Genomic DNA, 17,942 nt, shown 5'->3' with positions numbered 1-17,942 from the left:
AATAATGATGCAATTGATATATAGTAATGCTACTGTAAATGAAAATAGAGTAAGTTTGTAAAATTACTTTATATAAAAATACATTAAAATATAGATTCTGTAGAAAATACAGCAATAACTCTGAAAATACAATAACTCTGTATTTGTTAATAAAGTAATTTTTAAAAAAAAAGTATCCCAGACTGATTTTGTTTTGTTTTTTTGTTTTTTTTTGTTTTAATTGAAGAAATGTTGTTATTGATTTAATCAGTGCAATTTTATTGCCAAGAATTGCTATCAGAATTCCTTTCTGCATCCCACAAGAACTTGAGCTTGGATTTCTCTGTAAGTTATGAATGTGGGTGAAGGGAGTGATGGTGCAGGTGATAGCAGGAACTTCCAGCTCTTTCAACTGAACTTTCAGGCCTCTTGTTCATCATACAAATGTGGAGCTGTGCCAGATATCAGGATTGAAGTTTGAACAGTTACACTGTGTGGTAGTGATGTGTCGGTCGCGAACGAAATGGCTCTTAGAGCCGGATCTTTGACGTGAACGATGCGAGCCGGCTCCTTATCGCGAGCCGTGGTTTTTTTTTTCCCTTCTCTCACCCTCTCTCTCGCACTTTTTTTCTGCTTCACTCCGCATGTGAGCCTTGTGCTTTACGCTGGGCAGAGGGGGAGGAGCGGTAGTTACACTCAGTAGCACAGGAACAGAGCAGGAGGGAGAGACAGAGAAAGAGAGCGAGGGACAACAACTCACATTAGAAAGGTATAGTAATCATCCACAACTATTTTCAGTTGCGGATGATAAAGGATTCAGAAGGTTTATTCATGCAGGCCCATGTGACAGAGGATGTGCATCTTCTTTTTGTTTTCATATTTTAATTTATATTTAATTGTGTTGTGGTTTACAGTGTTTTGTGTTGTTTCACTTTAAATTTGTTTAAAAGGAAAAAGCTGAAAATGTAAATAGTTAAAAGTTGAATTGTGACTAGTTGGTTTTTGTATTATATGATTTATTTATTACATTTTATGTGGAGTGAATAAATAAAAGTATATTTACGGTGGCCCCTACAGACAAAGCACGTACGAACTCCAAAACATGTAAAAACTCAGAAGCACGTAAAAACTCCAAAACACGTACAAAACACAACAGAAGTGCTCCAGGATGCTAGGCCCAGTGTTGAGCTTTTGTTACCTAGAGGCTACACAAGCCAGGAAGTACCAACGACCGTGTGGTAGTAACAGGTAAATGAACTTTTTTTTTTTAATTATTTGAATATATATGAGTGCTTGTGTATTAATACACAAACAATACACATATGCTTTCAATCGTGTAATTTAAGTGATCTAGGTAGCTCTGTTTTGAAGTTCAGTTAAGGCTAGAAATGTGTTTTGGAGTTTGTATGCGTTTTGTCTCTAGGGGCCACTGTATATATTTATATATAAACATATATAAATATAACCACTTTTTTTTTACATTAGTAATTCCTTTTGTGCATAATTTTATATTATTGTTAATAATAAATTAATTAAAGCAACAAAACAACCTAAAGAGCCGGTTCTGAGCCGAAAGAGGCTCTTTTTAGTCAGCTGAGCCGAAAGAGCCTGTTCTCTAAAAAGAGCCGGAAATCCCATCACTACTGTGTGGGTGTGTGGGCTGCAATCCAAGATAAGAAACTGTACTGCAATGTGCCCACCAGTCATTCGCTGCCAGCCTAGTCCATGTACAAGGAAGTCCATGGGATTGGGGGGAGAGTGTAACCAAGATAACATCTGACCCCACTCCCGCAAATCCCTTTATTGTGGCGGGAATGAACCCTGTATAAGTTCCGGGTCAATCAGCAGCATGTCCCCTGCTCCCATTGCTGCTGTTGTCCCTGTGGTTGATGTGCTTGTCAGATATTGACAAATTACGGACTACATATCAATTGACAGCGTGCAATAACCCGGCCGATTCATTCAGCTTTATACCCTCTCTCGATCCACTCAACGGTGAGTTATTTGCTTGGTTTGTTTTGTCATAATTAATGTGGAGCCGCGGTCGGGCATTCTAAACGCTGGTAAGCTAACGCTAGGCTAGTGACAGTTAAGTGCAATTACTGGTTTTATTTATTGAATATTGTTGTTTCTGGTTTTTCCACTATGGCCGAATGTTAAATTAATGTTTCAAGACTTGAGTGAGTGATTTGATCTTTGTAGTTTTGTCCGTTTTGGATGTTTTTTTGTTACTTTTCTGATTAAATGCCAAAACGGCCTATGGGACTTTTGAGTTAAATTCCTTTTAGGTTATTGAACTTGTTGCGTAATGCCTATAATTAAATCTGTTTTGTAAATATTCGAATAACCTTGGATAATGTTTATTGACCCTGTGCACGAGAAAATGCTAACTTCCTGGTTTGACACCGGATGTGGGGTTGTACATTTCCGGTAGCTTTACTTTGCGGTCAATCGCTACTGCGAAAATATACTCCAAAATCATGTCCAAAACTCGAAAACGGAAAGATCGCGTTAAGTTACAAAGAGGAGAAGGTGGGAACACTCACCGCTGTTGTCATAAAAAAATCTAATGATCAATTTTGACGTTTAAAGAGTTTAGATCGATCAGTTGTTTACATCACTCAACACAAGCAGAACTGCATTACTGCATGCAGAAGACACATCGTCCACATTTAGAAGCACATCTCTGTATAGTGACTGGTCTTATGATTTAAACAGGCAAATGTTCAGCATTCAAACTACAGGTGAAGAATAGTCAAACCAGATGTTTCCCGTTATGTCGATATCAGCTAGTCAGGTACACACCTACACAGCATGTTAACAAACCGTGAAAAAAGCCACACAAAAATGAATGATTGCTGGTAAGGGTTTCTATACATTAGTATTTACAAAGGGTATGTTGTGACTTACCTTAAAAATTACAGTGGTCCCTCGCTAATAACGCGGTTCACCTTTCACCTCGCTGTTTCGCAGATTTTTTTAGTGCAAGTTTGCATGCTTATTTTTTTTTACGTCACATTGTGTCCTGCGTCCGGATCGCTGCAGACTATCTCCTCCGTGACGTCTCTCCTGTACAGTACAGAATCGCTGCATCAATCGCTAGCAGTGTGACTCTGAAGTGCAGTACTGTATGTCCACGAAACGTTTTGCACCGTCAAAAAATAAAATTGGCTACTTGATTTCACCTATCGCTGGTTATTTTTAGAACATAACACCCGCGATAAACGAGGGACAGCTGAGAAATATAACATTTGAATCCATTTTCTCTTTTTCTCTGAGGCGCTGGGGAAAAATATCGACAAGTCGATGAACATCATTTACAGATATATTGGGTAAATGCCCGAGACATCTATAGAAATGTAAATCGCCGCTTGATTCATTCATTTGCTTAACTTGTTTTGGACCGTAAACCGGGCGCGAATAGGTCACCGGAAACAAAGCTCCCCACAGGAGTTTCCGCACCGGAAGTAGCATATGCTAACGTGCACATAGTCAATTAGCCTTATTGCCAATTTACTTTACTTTGATGGGACCCATGTGAATGTTTTTCAGTAGTATTTTCAATGAAAGTTATTATAAGAGATGATGACTATGAGATGTTATGAATTGTTTGGTTATTGGTTTATTGATTGTTGTATGAAATATGGCATTAATTATTTAACTTTGTTATTTATGGATTTAGTTATTTATTGTGTCATGGCAGTAGAACGCTGTTTCATTTTCTTCTGTGAATGCTAATTTATGTTTTTGACCTTGTTTAGGTCAGGGTTTGTTTTTGTTTTTTTTCTCCCACGATCAAAGCCCTGATCAGCACGGGATGGCAAGCCACCCGACCACAGCTGCGTTGCGGTAGGACCTGCGACTCTTTGGACTAAATTGAACTTTTGATACATGACCTATCACAGGTCAATGGAACAAAACTGATGTCATACTGGTCTAAACCTCATCCCACATACCTTTGGGACCCAATAAGCTTGTATGTATGTGTATGTACTTCGCTTTCCTGTGTTTTATTCACATACTCGGGCTCCGTAGTCGAAGCTACTCCTGATTGCTCATAATCTATGAAGCTGCAGTCAGGCACCCTGGTCCTTTACCGCTAACATCATTAAGTTTTTTGCATGCATCCTAATAGAAGAGAAGTTCTTAACTATTAGATTCACTGTTTGGTGAAAAAAAAAAAAAAAAAAAAAAGCTCAGATTCATAAGAAGGGTTGGCAATGAGTAATAGGCACAAAGCACATTTTAAACAACGCATGGCGTGTGTTTCACTGTGGATGAAGCATCTGCCCACCACAGAGGAAGGTGTGTTTCTGTTTGTTTATGGATGCTGCCAGAAGCAGCTCGTCTTCAGCGGGATGCTTAAATCCAATGCGCCCCTGGAACATTTGTGTGACCCACATTTACTTATCTGCAGAAAAAAGATAATCTCTAAAAAGACTCTGACTCTCGCTCACTGTGTGTTCATGAAGTGTGACAAGTCTGGTGTTTTGTGTAGGAGGCAGCCAAACAATCTACAAGCAAAGCTAGCAATGTCCAAATCACCTGCAGGCTGAAGTTTTGGTATAATTGGAAGATGATCAGGCGATAAAAGCCAGGAATTTATGTAAAGCCTGGATATGAAGCAGATTTATTGTCGCTGTTGTTCATGTTTTTCTGAAATAGAAAACACCAACATGAACAGTAAAACAGCCTTTGTTTGCTTCTCTAATTAGCTGGGAGAGACCAAAAAGAGAGTAAATACTGGCCTTTCACCAGACAGACACAACTACAACTTCTAAGGGTTTGAAACTAATTTTGGGGAAGAGGAATCGATTTAAGATCCTTTTATTATTCTTTGTTTTCCCACATGAGGACCCATTGATGGATTTCTTAGATGCATTTGAATATTATGGGTATCACAACCCTCTTTAGAGTTTAAAGGGAGGCACTAAAGGTGATTGAGGGGGGTTCTAACTAACAGCTATCACCACTGCGCTTCTCTGATGCCCTATATTAAGATAATTATTTTCTGTAAAATATTTTATTTTTCACTTTTATGTTGAGGTGTGCAAATGAGGTCAAATTTATCTAAATGTGAGTGCACAGAGTTTTCCAGAACAGAAATCAGAACTTTAAAACCGAAGTTCAGTTTTCTTATTTCATTTTGTTGGCACTGTGACTGCAAATTTTGGATTTCACTTTTTATCAATCCAAAAGTAAAAGAAGAAAGAAAATCGATGCTCACCATGTTTAGTTCCAAACGCAATTTCATTGTTCTCTGACAATGACAATAAATACTTATCTATCTATCTATCTAGCAGGAATGAAATGTTCAATAAATCTAAATGATAGATGAACAAACCCTTCTGCAAGAACCTTCAAAATATGGAAAGAAATCGGACTGTAAAGTTTGGTGATGTAAGTGTCCTGATGTCAGGATTTCTGGCTAACTAAGAAAATGGCCTTTAAAGTTTAGATTTGTTCAGTTTATGTTTAGTGGAAACTAGTATTTATAGGCAAAAACAAACTGAAACTATCACCATCAACATGAATTCCTTGACTTAAGATCACTTTTGGAAAAACACATTTTTTTTTATGTTTTTTTTATTCACACATAGGTATCATATCTCTGAATATGCAATCATTTGGGCTACGTCTACACGTACACGTGTATTTTTGAAAACACATATTTTGGGGCTTAGGCTGCCAGAAATGATTATTTTGATAGTTGATTAGTCACCGATTATTTTTACGATTAGTCGACTAATCAGATCATGCATCCATTGGATGTAAAACATACAGCTTATTGCACCAGCAGCATCTGCTCTTATTTAACTATCATTAGCTTACAGCTTGAAGTGTTTCAGGGATGTGCTAACTAGAAATAAAGAGCAGATGATAGTTTATTAAGCTTTTAATGAAGTTTGCAGACTCAGCCGTCCGCTCCTTGCTATCTAAAATATAACCGGATATTGGAGTAAATTCTCGACCATCTCACATTTCGGTTTAATCAGTTTTCTGTTTAATGTTTATTCAGCTGTGTGAAAACTATAACTTTTAATGTGAGCCAAACCGATTCACTCACAAACAAATAAAACACTGAAAAAAGCCAAACAATAACATTTTTAAGTTATCTAAGTGACTTTTATATCATGGTTAATCTGAATAGCGAAAGACCGCAGGGTCTGAAAACGATGTGCCGGGAGTTTGCTGTTCTCGCCGGCTCTAGTGACCCTTGAACTTCCGGCTAGCTATCAAGCTGGTGGGTAACAGACGTCTCCAAAGATGTCGGAGAGCTTTTGCAAATATGTGGTGTCTTGATAAATCGAGCGGATATTTAAAGTTTACACAGCTACATTCTCGCTGGGAAATATGTTAAAAGTTTATTTTGTGACCCAGAAAGATTAATAAGAGTAATATTAATACTAAGCAGCTGCCGCCATTGTTGGAAAACTGGAATTGGCTGGGCCGCGCTATGAATTCTGGGATATGTTGGGCCACGAAGGATACAGCCGACCCATCCTTCAAATCTGGAGAAAGGGACTCATTTGTCTGCCGCATTTGGAAGAGTTTTCGAGTTTGGACAGTCTTCGATACCAGAGACTGCTTCTTCTTCTTCTTCTTTCGCGTTTAACCGCAGCTGGCATCCTTGTAGATGGATTGCTGCCATCTTCTGTTGTAGTCCATTATTACACTATTAAATCCTCCTACTTATTCCTGCGTCTTGTAAAGCTTCAAACGATGGCTCGACTATTAAATTAGTCGTCAACGATTTTGATTGTTGACGTAATCGTGACTAGCCGCCTAATCATGGCAGCCCTAGTTTGGGGCTTTCATCCACACATAAACGGTGTTTTGGATCACTAAAAACGTAGATTTTGCATTTACGTGTGGATGAGGGAAACGGAGATTTAGTCACGCAACGTCAATGGTGTGCGCCTTTCTTGACATCACGCTGTGCGCTACGTTATTGTTCACATGAGTTGGATTTCTACAATGGTGTATATGGACAAAATACTATTGCTGTTAATCTATCTTCAGTTTTTCCACGCTAACATATACACACACATTTACTGTTCCTCCATTTAGAAAGACAAAGGCATTACAGTGAACTTCGGCCGTGGCTTCTACCTTCAACACAGATGCTCTCATTTCTTTTATATTACATTTATGCTGTATGTATTTTTGGCATTCCTAAGATGTGAGTCTACACCAGTCATATTTCACAGTGCTATGACTTATGATTATGAATCTGTCATGATGTGCTATGTGGCAGGCAGGATGTAGGACACAAATGCAGGACTCAGAGACTGAATGATAAACTAAAGGCGGCAGCTTTATTGCTGGAGGAAAAACCTTAACATGAAATACAGGAAAGCTAAACTAGAAAAGCAAACACGAAACTCAACGTTAAAGCGTCAGTGAGGCAAAATCCAAAATACTGTCTTTAGTTATTAATATTTGACGCTTCTTGTTGACCTGCAATTTTACTACACATGTTCGCATCAAACCTGTTTGTCAGGTGGTTGAGCGGGTCATCAGATTGGAAGGCTGGTGGACCGGTCTCCTCCTTCTTGGGCAAGAAACTAAACCCAAAGTTGATCCATCCATCAGTTTGTGTGTGCATGCGCAAATGTTATAACAGTGCTTAGATATAGATGGAAGCCCTGTATGAATTTGTGTCTGAATGAGACTTGTAGTAAAAAGTCCTTTAAGTGCTCCAATTGAGTAGAAAGGTGCTATGTAAGGACCAGTGTTACTGCCTGGAAGGAGTGTTTGAGTCCCACACCAATGTTTAGGTACAGTAGCACGAACATGAACACAAGGGTCCAAAGTTTTCCCAGCAGGATATCATTAAACTGATCACTCTAAGCCCTGCTGGGTTACCTTCTTCCGATAGTTCATCCCACTGATAAACAACATGCACATAATGTCAAAGAAACATAAATTCATCAGACCATTCATTGGTCCACTTCTGTAACTCGGACGACAACTGTGGGCATTTCCAAAAGTGGGTAGGAATTAGGGCTGTTCGATATAACGATATATATCGGATGACAATATTAAAAATGTCTATCGTTTCATTTTACGCTATCGTTTGTTTCGTGGTGTCGCAAAGTAAACTGTTTACGGCAATATTTTTTTCATTATTTTGATGGTCACTGTAGTGGCTATATTAATTTCTTGAAGTTCTCTCTTTCTCTTATTTTATATAACCACACTACGGACAGACAAGCGCCTGTTTTTATGTGTTATGGTTAGCAACAACGACGGTAACAGCATCGCGTGTCCGCTTGTTTATGTTCCACAAACCTTTCACAATAAAGCTCAAGATCCTGTTGAGACTTTTCAAAGTAAACTGAATCACGTGAAAGAGCAGATTATTTACGGATGAGAATTAAAAAAGAGCCGCCAGGTGCTAAAAAATAAACCTTAGACTCAAACGTTAGAACAGGCTTTTCCCCGCAGCATGCCGTGTAATAAATACTCACAAAGAAAACGGCGGCCTTTACAACTTGTGTCTAAAAATGTATAGTTTCATGCATCGGTTAAAACACTCGACTCCAGCTACATGATGCGCAGCTGGAAACGCTTCCCGCAAGACGAGCTGCCCGAGATTCACAGAATTTACAGAAAATGTTACATTTGTGTGATTTATATCGTTATCAGGACGATAGAATTCTTATATCGGGATATGAGATTTTGGTCATATCGCACAGCCCTAGTAGGAATCAGCATGCACTCCATACAGCAAGCTGCTACGCAGAGCCAATGACCTTTTTTTTTTTTTTTGTATTCTGTTTTTCACAGACTACTGTCCAGCAGGAGCTGATGAGTGTGAGCCACACATGACCTCAGGTGTCCAATTGTTGACAATTTCAGGCTTCTCAGACATTACTAAACCAACAGACTCACCCATACGTCTCCCAACATTTATTTTATTACAGTTTCAGTGTAATCTCCTTACACTCTAAGAAAGGTCAAAATTTTATGGATGTGTTACAACTTTTTTTGATTACATTGTTGCCACTTTCATTCTTTGTTTTCGTTTGTTGTGTCAAGACGTGCAATGGGGTGAAGAGGGGGGCACCCTTGAATGGGAACCAGTAAAGGGGTTCTCCATTATCTCCTGTTTGCCCTGCTTTATCCAGACTTCTCACTCTTCTTTCTTCCATCCTTCCCCCATCAGCCCTCCATCTGCCTGTTATCAGGGCTTTATGTTGTTAGCTGTTGAAATGGACAGATAAGGGAAGCAAGTATACAGCCGCAGGCTTAATAGCTCATTCCCAAATCAACGCACACACACACTAAAATGTACAATCAGTCTTTTAACGGTGATTGGCAGAGACAGCAAATGACTCAGCTCCCTGACTACTCTGTATAAGACGAGTTTAGGCTGGAAAAATGAGCATATGGTGCTGATATTTTTCAGATGCAGGGAATATATTTCTTGTGAGTAGCCTGAGTGACTCATTTCTCAAACCTTAATTCTTAAATTCATTGATGGGGAAAATCAGATAAAAGTCTGACAAATGTCCTCTCGTTCCAAAAGTGTCATTGCTTTCTGAAAATGTCTTCAATTACATTTAAGAGGGTAAACTGTCCTAAGCTAAGAGAAAATGTCCTAATTTTCTACATTGTCCTGTGTCCTACTTTACCAGAAATCTCCACCTGTTCTCGTCTGAGGGCATCAAGTATGGCTGTTTTGTTAAGAGTTGCCTCCACTGCAAAAGCACAAATACAGTGCCCTTTGTCTTTGCTATCCTGATGCACAACCAGTACTGCTGAGAGACAGTTTATGTTGCCAGTACTTCTCATGTGATGAATAATATGCTAAAACAAGAAGATTGTAAAAGATTTTTAACATGTTTATCAAGCATGTGTTCAAAATTAAAATTTGTACTGTTATGCTGTGTTTGGTTTACACCAAACATGGATGGCCACATATTTCTACAGGGTGGGCCATTTATATGGATACACCGTAATAACATGGGAATGGTTGGTGATATTAAAGTCCTGTTTGTGGCACATTAGTATATGTGAGGGGGCAAACTCCTCAAGATGGGTGGTGGCCAGTTAGAAGTCGGCCGTCTTGGATAAAACTTTAGTTTTTTCAATAGGAAGAGGGCCATGTGACACATCAAACTTATTGGTAATGTCACAAGAAAAACAATGGTGTTCTTGGTTTCAACGTAACTTTATTCTTTCATGAGTTATTTACAAGTTTCTGACCACTTATAAAATGTGTTCAATGTGCTGCCCATTGTGTTGGATTGTCAATGCAACCCTCTTCTCCCACTCTTCACACACTGATAGCAACACCGCAGGAGAAATGCCAGCACAGGCATCCAGTATCCGTAGTTTCAGGTGCTGCGCATCTCGTATCTTCACACCATAGACAATTGCGTTCAGATGACCCCAAAGATAAAAGTCTAAGGGGGTCAGATTGGGAAACCTTGGGGCCCATTCAACTGGCCCACAACAACCAATCCACTTTCCAGGAAACTGTTCATCTAGGAATGCTCGGACCTGGCACCCATAATGTGGTGGTGCACCATCTTGCTGGAAAAACTCAGGGAACGTGCCAGCTTCAGTGCATAAAGAGGGAAACACATCATCATGTAGCAATTTCAAATATCCAGTGGCCTTGAGGTTTCCATTGATGAAGAATGGACCCACTATCTTTGTACCCCATATAACACACCAAACCATCACTTTTGTTGGTCCAACAGTCTTGGAGGGATCCATCCAGTGTGGGTTAGTGCCTTCACCAGATATCAACACAATTTCTATCCATTCCTCACGTGTTAACCTCTTTGACATGTCAATGGCTGTGAACAAAGAGAAACATGGTTTGTTCTGACAATGCTATCGTCTTCATTTAGGGTTGTTTGCCAAGCTTTTTGTGTTTTTACTGTCACTAATATGCTAACTGAAGCCTTGAGGGTTGAAAATGCTGCTGTGGGATCTTTTGCAGATTCTCACCATGTAGTGAATTTGCTGGGACGTCCATTTCTGGCGTTTCTCTTTAATACTACAGAAGAGCAAAATACCAAGATCTCTGCTTTTATAGACATGTTCACACTTGATGATGATTAAATAATCAAGTGCATTTGATTAGGAGCACCTTAATAGTCTTTACCCTTTTAATTTTTGTGAACGAACAAAAAAGGAGAAGGAGCCAAATTCTGTTTTCTCAAATGGTACTCAGAAATATAATTAATTGAAAATCTTTTACTTTTCAAATCTGATTGCACGTTCCATCATGTTTCCCCTCCAAAAGGTCAAAATAAAAAGGTTTCTACTTTCTAATCTGCCCTGTGTTTGTTTTTTTTTTTTTTTTGTTTTTTTTTGTTAAAAATATCCACATTTTGGAAGAACCGTCACTCTAAAGCACAAATCTGAACCTCAGAAAGATAGAAATGCAATAATGCACACAGTGGGGTTTTTCTTAGGCACTCCCTTCAGAAGAGGGAGGAAGTGAGCAGAGCTGACTGAGCATGTTCACTGAATCCACCCTGAAGAGACAGAGATTAGAAAAAGAAATGATGTGGAAACATTTCCACAGTGGACAGAGTTGAGACTGCTACTCACGGACCAATGGATTTAAACATCAGAGTAAAAGCCAGAGCTGGTTGACATAAATATGATGCCATCTGAACTGGTAAAAAAGGACTCTGGAGAAAAAGATAAAATAATAAATAATCATAAGAGACATTTTCTGTGATCAAGAAGTTGTTTAAGAGTAAAAACGGACGTCACCATTAAACCGAGCTGGGCTTGCCTGTTTCTGCCTCATCTCCTAATTTTCACCTAGAATGACTTCTGACTTTCTGCAAGACAGACTGCAAAGCTTGACATTTACAGTCTGATCTTTTTTTCCCGCCATTGATTTTCACTGCAACTGCTGGAAAACACTTGAGTGGCAGATTGAGTCAGCCTACGTCTAGTTGATTTTCTCCAGGAAGGAGAATGTAGCCATGTCATTGTTTTACTTATCACAATTTGAGAACATTTCTATTTTTATTTTAAGTTTTGACGAGGTGGAAAAGCAGTTTTTGACTTTGCAAATTTATACTTATATGTGTGGTCTCAGAATCTCATCTCTCCTTTTTGCAGATGATGTGGTTATCTTGCCATCATCGGGTGATGTGTTTCAGCTTGCATTGGAGCGGTGGGAATGAAAATCAGCACCTCCAAATCTGAGGCCATCGTCCTCAGCCAGAAAAGGGTGCAGTGCCCACTCCGGGTCAGGGACGAGTTCCTGCCCCAAGTGGAGTTTAAGTATCTTGGCGTCTTGTTCGCGAGTGATGGGAGAAGGGAGCTGGAGATCGACAGACGGATTGGTGCTGCGGCTGCAGTGATGCAGTCGCTGTACAGGTCTGTCGTGGTGAGAGAGAGAGAGAGCTGAGTGTAAAAGCGAAGCTCTCAATTTACCGGTTGATCTACGTCCCTACTCTCACCTATGGTCACGAGCTGTGGCTAGTGACTGAAAGAACAAGATTGCGGCTACAAGCGGGGGAAAAAATGAGCTTCCTTCCTGTTTGGTTTTTTTTTTTTTTTTCAGTGTTTTATTTGTTCCTGGGTAAATCGGTTTGGCTGAAACGACTGAGTTTATCAAACTCCACCAAGACAGCGGTGATGCAAACCTGAAGGCTAGACCGTCCAATGTTACAACCTCGCACTTCTGGTCTTCTCAGTCTTCGGAGGACCCGGCCTTTGCGGTGTATGTGGGCCGGGTCCTCCAAAGGATGCACCCCCTGAATTGAGACACAGCTTATATTTCTCAGCCTGGGAACACCTTGGTGTTTCCCCAGAAAGGCTGGAGGAGGTGGCTGGGGAGAGGGAGAATCTCTGCTTACAGTGCTGCTCCCGTGACCCAGCTACGGATAGGCGAAAGAAGATGGATGGATGGATGCTTTTCCAAAACGTTGCCTAATTCTTGAAAGTGTGATGAGATTGTTCCCACTCTTTTATACTGTAAAACAAATCTCACTTCAAAAAAATGTCCTCAGTTTGTTAAAGTGCTGGGCCTCATTCACTAATGCGTGGGCATGAATGTTCTTATCCTGAACAAAATTACTGTCAGATTTGTGAAACGTGTACCGGCAATTTTTGTTTTTACCAACATGAATCAGAATCATTCTTAATAAATGAGCTTGTGCTTGTACTGCCACACTCCCATTTCCCTATATAAGGAAACACATTTACCTTGATGCGGAGTAGGTGTTTTACAAGATTAAAACCAAAAATAAAAGAGTGGCAGAAGAGAAAAATGACAGAAATTATACTGATAGCAAAAATAACAGCGACAATAAATATAACAAATATAATGGTGAGTGTAAAGATGTTTCAATTTATTAAGACAACTAAATTTGCTGGTAGTGTAGGAACAACTTCAGACAAGAATATATCAACAAATTAGAGATTTGTGCGTGAGACTTTCATACATTCACCTATGCACAGAATTGTAAATTAGATGCGTAGAAACTTTCCAAAAGTCTCTCTTAAAATGTCTTCAGGCTGTAAATTAACCATTGGGCAAAGCTAGGTGTATTAGGTACTGCTTTCTTTTTTTTCAAGTGTCAGCACTTTGCTGTAACGTCTATAGTTTTTGGTTTTTTTTTACAATATGATTTCAGTAATGTTACACTCCTGCATACTGCATTTGCTGATTAATTAGATAAGTACCTCTCAACCAAAAATGAACTGACCATTGGTTTCAGTATGTATGATGAAAAGTCTTCAACCCTCAGCTCTAGAATATTTAAATCATGGGGGTACCGAAGCCTCCCCTTCATCCTAAATAGAAAGGCTCACAGAGTCGACTCAGCCCAGTTCAAGGAAGCTCTGAATACCCGGATATGTCTCCATAATCTGCTTAGCGACTGGAAATGTCAGAGGGCTGATGGCTGAACATGAATCGAGCTGAGTTGGCCATGAGGGGATCGCCTACGGAGAAAGAGAGTTTAATGTTGGGGATCAGTGAGGGAAACTCACCCTTTAGAAAACATAATAGCTTCAAAGGTCGAATCTGTGACAAACGTTTTTGATTCTGCTGCTGTGCTCTGCTGTTCCTGTTCTTTACTTAGTATTTAAACAGCCACATCACTCACCTGCAGGTTATCAGGCTTGTTCAATGCCTGCAGAAAGTGTGCCAGTTACTTTTATTCCTGACTTAAGCCTGACTCGCTGTGTCGTCAATCAAATGACAACCTCATGAGGTCAAGGCAGCTGCAGGTTTTGAAAGCCAAAGAGTCCTTATACATTCATATTACCGTATTTTCCTCACTATAAGTTGGACTTAAAATCTTTTAATTTTCTCAAAAATCGACAGTGTGCCTTATAATCCTGTGCGCCATATGTAAGAATTCTGGTTGTGCTTACTGACATCGAACTGATTTTATGGGGTACATGACGCTCAAAAATCTGTAAAAGATGTTTTAGTACGACTTTGGTAAGTTACAAACGGCTTGATGGATTATCGGAGCATTACGGCTGCTGTAGTCAGGAGCCTCGTGGAGTAATCTGGGTCCTAAACCCCGTCCGCTTCAGGTCCCAAAGTCAAACGAACACTACGGCATCACTGAGAGTTAAAAACTGTCTACATTCTTTCATCTTTAATAAAATGATCAGTGTTGCTGCTCTACCAGGTGTAACAATTAAGTTGAACATCCAGGCATCCATGAAAACAGAATTTATTACATTTAACGGAGTTAGCAGGAAGTTAGCTCACTAGTTTCCACCTGAACATGATATAGCATGTTCTGACTGAGATTTCTAAAAAAATTAAAACTTACAGCTCTGCTATCACTTCCAACATAAATGAAGACAGAAAACTAAACAGCAGTGACTTTTGTAGGGTTACTGAAGTTGGGCTAGCTGGTATATTATGTTGTGCTACGTGATCGCAAGCGACACAGCTATGTTAGCATAACATTAGCACGGTGAAGCTGGAGGATGAATGCTAACTTTTTTCTACTCGATAAAAGTTAACGTGAAGGTTCCCGGTAGTTGGGGACAAATGCAATCGCATGACAGGATGTTGTAACTGGACCAAACTTTAGCCAGGAGAACAACTGAGATAATTCATCCACAATACGAGGTTAGTTATTAATATACTGCAACAATATTGAAATAGAGCAGCTGCCAGAGAATTCGACATTAATGAATCAATGGTACAGAAGCGGAGGAATTAAGAATGAGTTGAGTAAAGTTTGACTAATCTGACTATTTTGTTTCGCTTAGTGCGCCTTATGTATAAAAACAGACCCGCTCATTGACAGCGCACCTTACAATCCAGTGCGCCTTATGGTCCGAAATGTATGGTATGTTACAGGCCATATAACATATAAAGTTGCCTTGTTGCCTTGGGACATACCCGGGCCTATTAGTTGTGGCTTTATATTTGAGAACGTTTCTTCACATTTCTTTGTATCCAAAGTTTAAAACGGTGGATATGACACCAATTACCTCAGTTTTAAAAAAAAAAAAAAAAAAAAAAAAAAAAAATTTTATTACAATTTAACTTTGTAAAGAATGTATTCACTTTACAAAACTGTGCTTGATGTCCAAACAGACAATTTCTTCACTTTGTAAAATGTCTCATTGTTTTAAAAAAAAAAAAAAAAAAAAAATTTAAAAAATGACATATCTTGTACAATATATTTCCTTTGTAAAACTGTGCAATTTGTTTACGATCTTCAATTTTTTTTATTTATTTATTTTTTTTTAGGTCATGACTTAAAAAAATGCAAAAAATTTCCACATCTTCAATTTACAAAAAGTCCATATAGTGGAAAATATCCAGAAAAGAACTGTGTAAGAACTTTACATGCCAACATTTTTTTGCTTCATTTAGTTAAACATTGGACAAGTTGAATTTGTGATAAAACACAAAACTCCATAATTGTTCCCAATAAATAAAAACAAATTGTGTTTGTTTTCTTTTTTCTTTCTTTTCCCCCTTTTGAATGGATATTTTTGTTGTTTTTAAAAAAAAAAAAAAATAATAATAATAATAATAATAATAATAATAATAATACATGTAGTAACAAATTGTTGAAGTTGATACTGTACAGTGATTCCTATATGTTAATTTAAAAAAAAAAAAAAAAAAAAAGAGTTGTATACAACAGGCATCGACAGATGGCAGATCTGTGAGTCTCTACACTGGTTTGCCACCAACAGCTGTCAGCAGCTGCTTTCTGTTTATTACTTGATGTGTGTGTGTGTGTGTGTGTGTGTGTGTGTGTGTGTGTGTGTGTGTGTGTGTGTGTGTGTGTGTGTGTGTGTTTTTTTTTTTTTTTTTGTTTTTTTTTTAACAGTTTTCTGGCTGACACCCTAATCACCCATCATTTCATTCATACTACTACTCACATAATTCATTATCACATTGAAATAGATGTGAGGATATAAACAATTACAGTTTGTTTTCCTCCCTGTGCATTTTATCTTCAGCCTGCAGCTTCATTTGTGCCTGCATGATGATGTAAACTTTCATCCCATCAAACTCTGCCTCTTTCATTTATCTGCAGTTACACGATTTAATGTGTGTACTGTATGTCTGTGCCTTTGTGTTGTTTTGTTTGGACATTAGAGACCATCTTATCTAAATGTACTGTATAATGATATGAGCATGCCTACAGGGTCGTGTTTGTGTGTGAGCCGGTACGAATAAAAATGCTAAATTAAATGGAGCCGCTCCTTGCTTCTAGCACATAATGGATTTTTCGCACTCCTTACAACAGACGTGTATAATGTATGTGTGTATAATGTTCAAAACATAAAAGGGTAAAAATAATAACAATAGTAATAATAGTATGTTTAACAGTAGTTGTAGTATGGATGAATAAATCCATCATTTATGGACATTTTTGTCGTTTATATTAAAGGCTTTCGCTGATACAAGGTCCATGTATGTCACAAGATTTTGGTGTGTCCACTTTCACAAATCTGAGAAATAATTTATTTTTCGTGTCCTTTTTTTCTGATGGCAAATCAAAGAGGGGAAGCAAAGGGAAATGGGTATTTCCAGGGCTATCTTCTTTCTGACGGGATTGTAGAAAAACTATCAAACCTATTTTAATGAAACTCAATGGACAGATAAAGCATGGGCAAACCCATATGGAAAAGAAATAGTAAAAACTTATATGATTTACTCATGAAAGTGGACACTTTCTCATTACTTTCATATATTGTTTTAGTAAGTATCCAAAACATACAAGTTTAATATTTAATATTTTATATAATTTTTCAAGGGATCTTTTATATCTGTTTTCACTCTTGTATGCTTTTCATACAAGTTTCACACAAGATAGATTAAAAACTTTATAAGATTTATATATATCTTTTCCATATGGGAAGAGGGAAGCCAGTAAATTTTTATGCCTACACAGATCTTTTAACACTGCAGTTGATGGCATTGGCAGTGGATTGTGCTCTCAGGTTCTTTTTGGTCAAATAAAAAAGTAACATCTGAGATCATTTAGTAAACAAGGAACTGGTCAAGTGACAGTAAATGGCTCAAATCATCAAGACTGTTAATAAGTTAAGATACAGTGTTGACCTGCAGTATGTTTGCTTTATTATTGTTATTTTTAAAATTAAATTTCCTGTAATGTTAACCAAGTCTATTAGTTGGCTAACTCTAAATATTTAATACCCATGTAAATATTTGATTAGAATAAATACACACTTGTGAGTTACACCCATTTATTTCTATTTTTTTTTTTTTTTTTTTTTATTGGCATTGCAGGATTTACACCTGACTGGAATGAGGGAGGTTTTTTGTGGGTTTTTTTTTTGTTTGTTTGTTTGTTTTTTGGAAGTACTTGCTTAATAATGAAATTGGTAGAGGGGGGAAAAAAAGAAAGGAAATAACAGAAAACCAAAGACTTGATTCTCAGGTTGTGTTTAACTGTGAGAACCACAAACGAAAAGACCATTTCATTAAAATAATTGAGTTCCCTCATGAAAAT

At 38.2% G+C, this 17,942-nt stretch overlaps 1 protein-coding gene across 1 annotated transcript in view; it reads left to right on the top strand.

Annotated features, from left to right (window-relative positions):
- The first annotated feature begins 1,703 nt into the window (after positions 1 to 1,703).
- Positions 1,704 to 17,942, top strand: part of LOC146390052 (syncytin-A-like) — a 51,581-nt gene continuing 35,342 nt past the window's right edge. Inside the window, exons 1-2 of the mRNA XM_084923135.1 lie at positions 1,704 to 1,974; positions 3,741 to 3,828. The gene's annotated coding sequence lies outside the window, so the exon portion shown is untranslated. The remainder of the gene's footprint in view (positions 1,975 to 3,740; positions 3,829 to 17,942) is intronic.

This window comes from Perissodus microlepis, chromosome 3, assembly GCF_051167445.1.
Source record: "Perissodus microlepis isolate ML-2025 ecotype Zambia chromosome 3, ASM5116744v1, whole genome shotgun sequence".
Lineage (NCBI taxonomy): Eukaryota > Metazoa > Chordata > Actinopteri > Cichliformes > Cichlidae > Perissodus > Perissodus microlepis.
The sequence above is the reverse complement of the archived record's forward strand: the minus strand, read 5'-3'. Positions and strand labels throughout refer to the sequence as shown.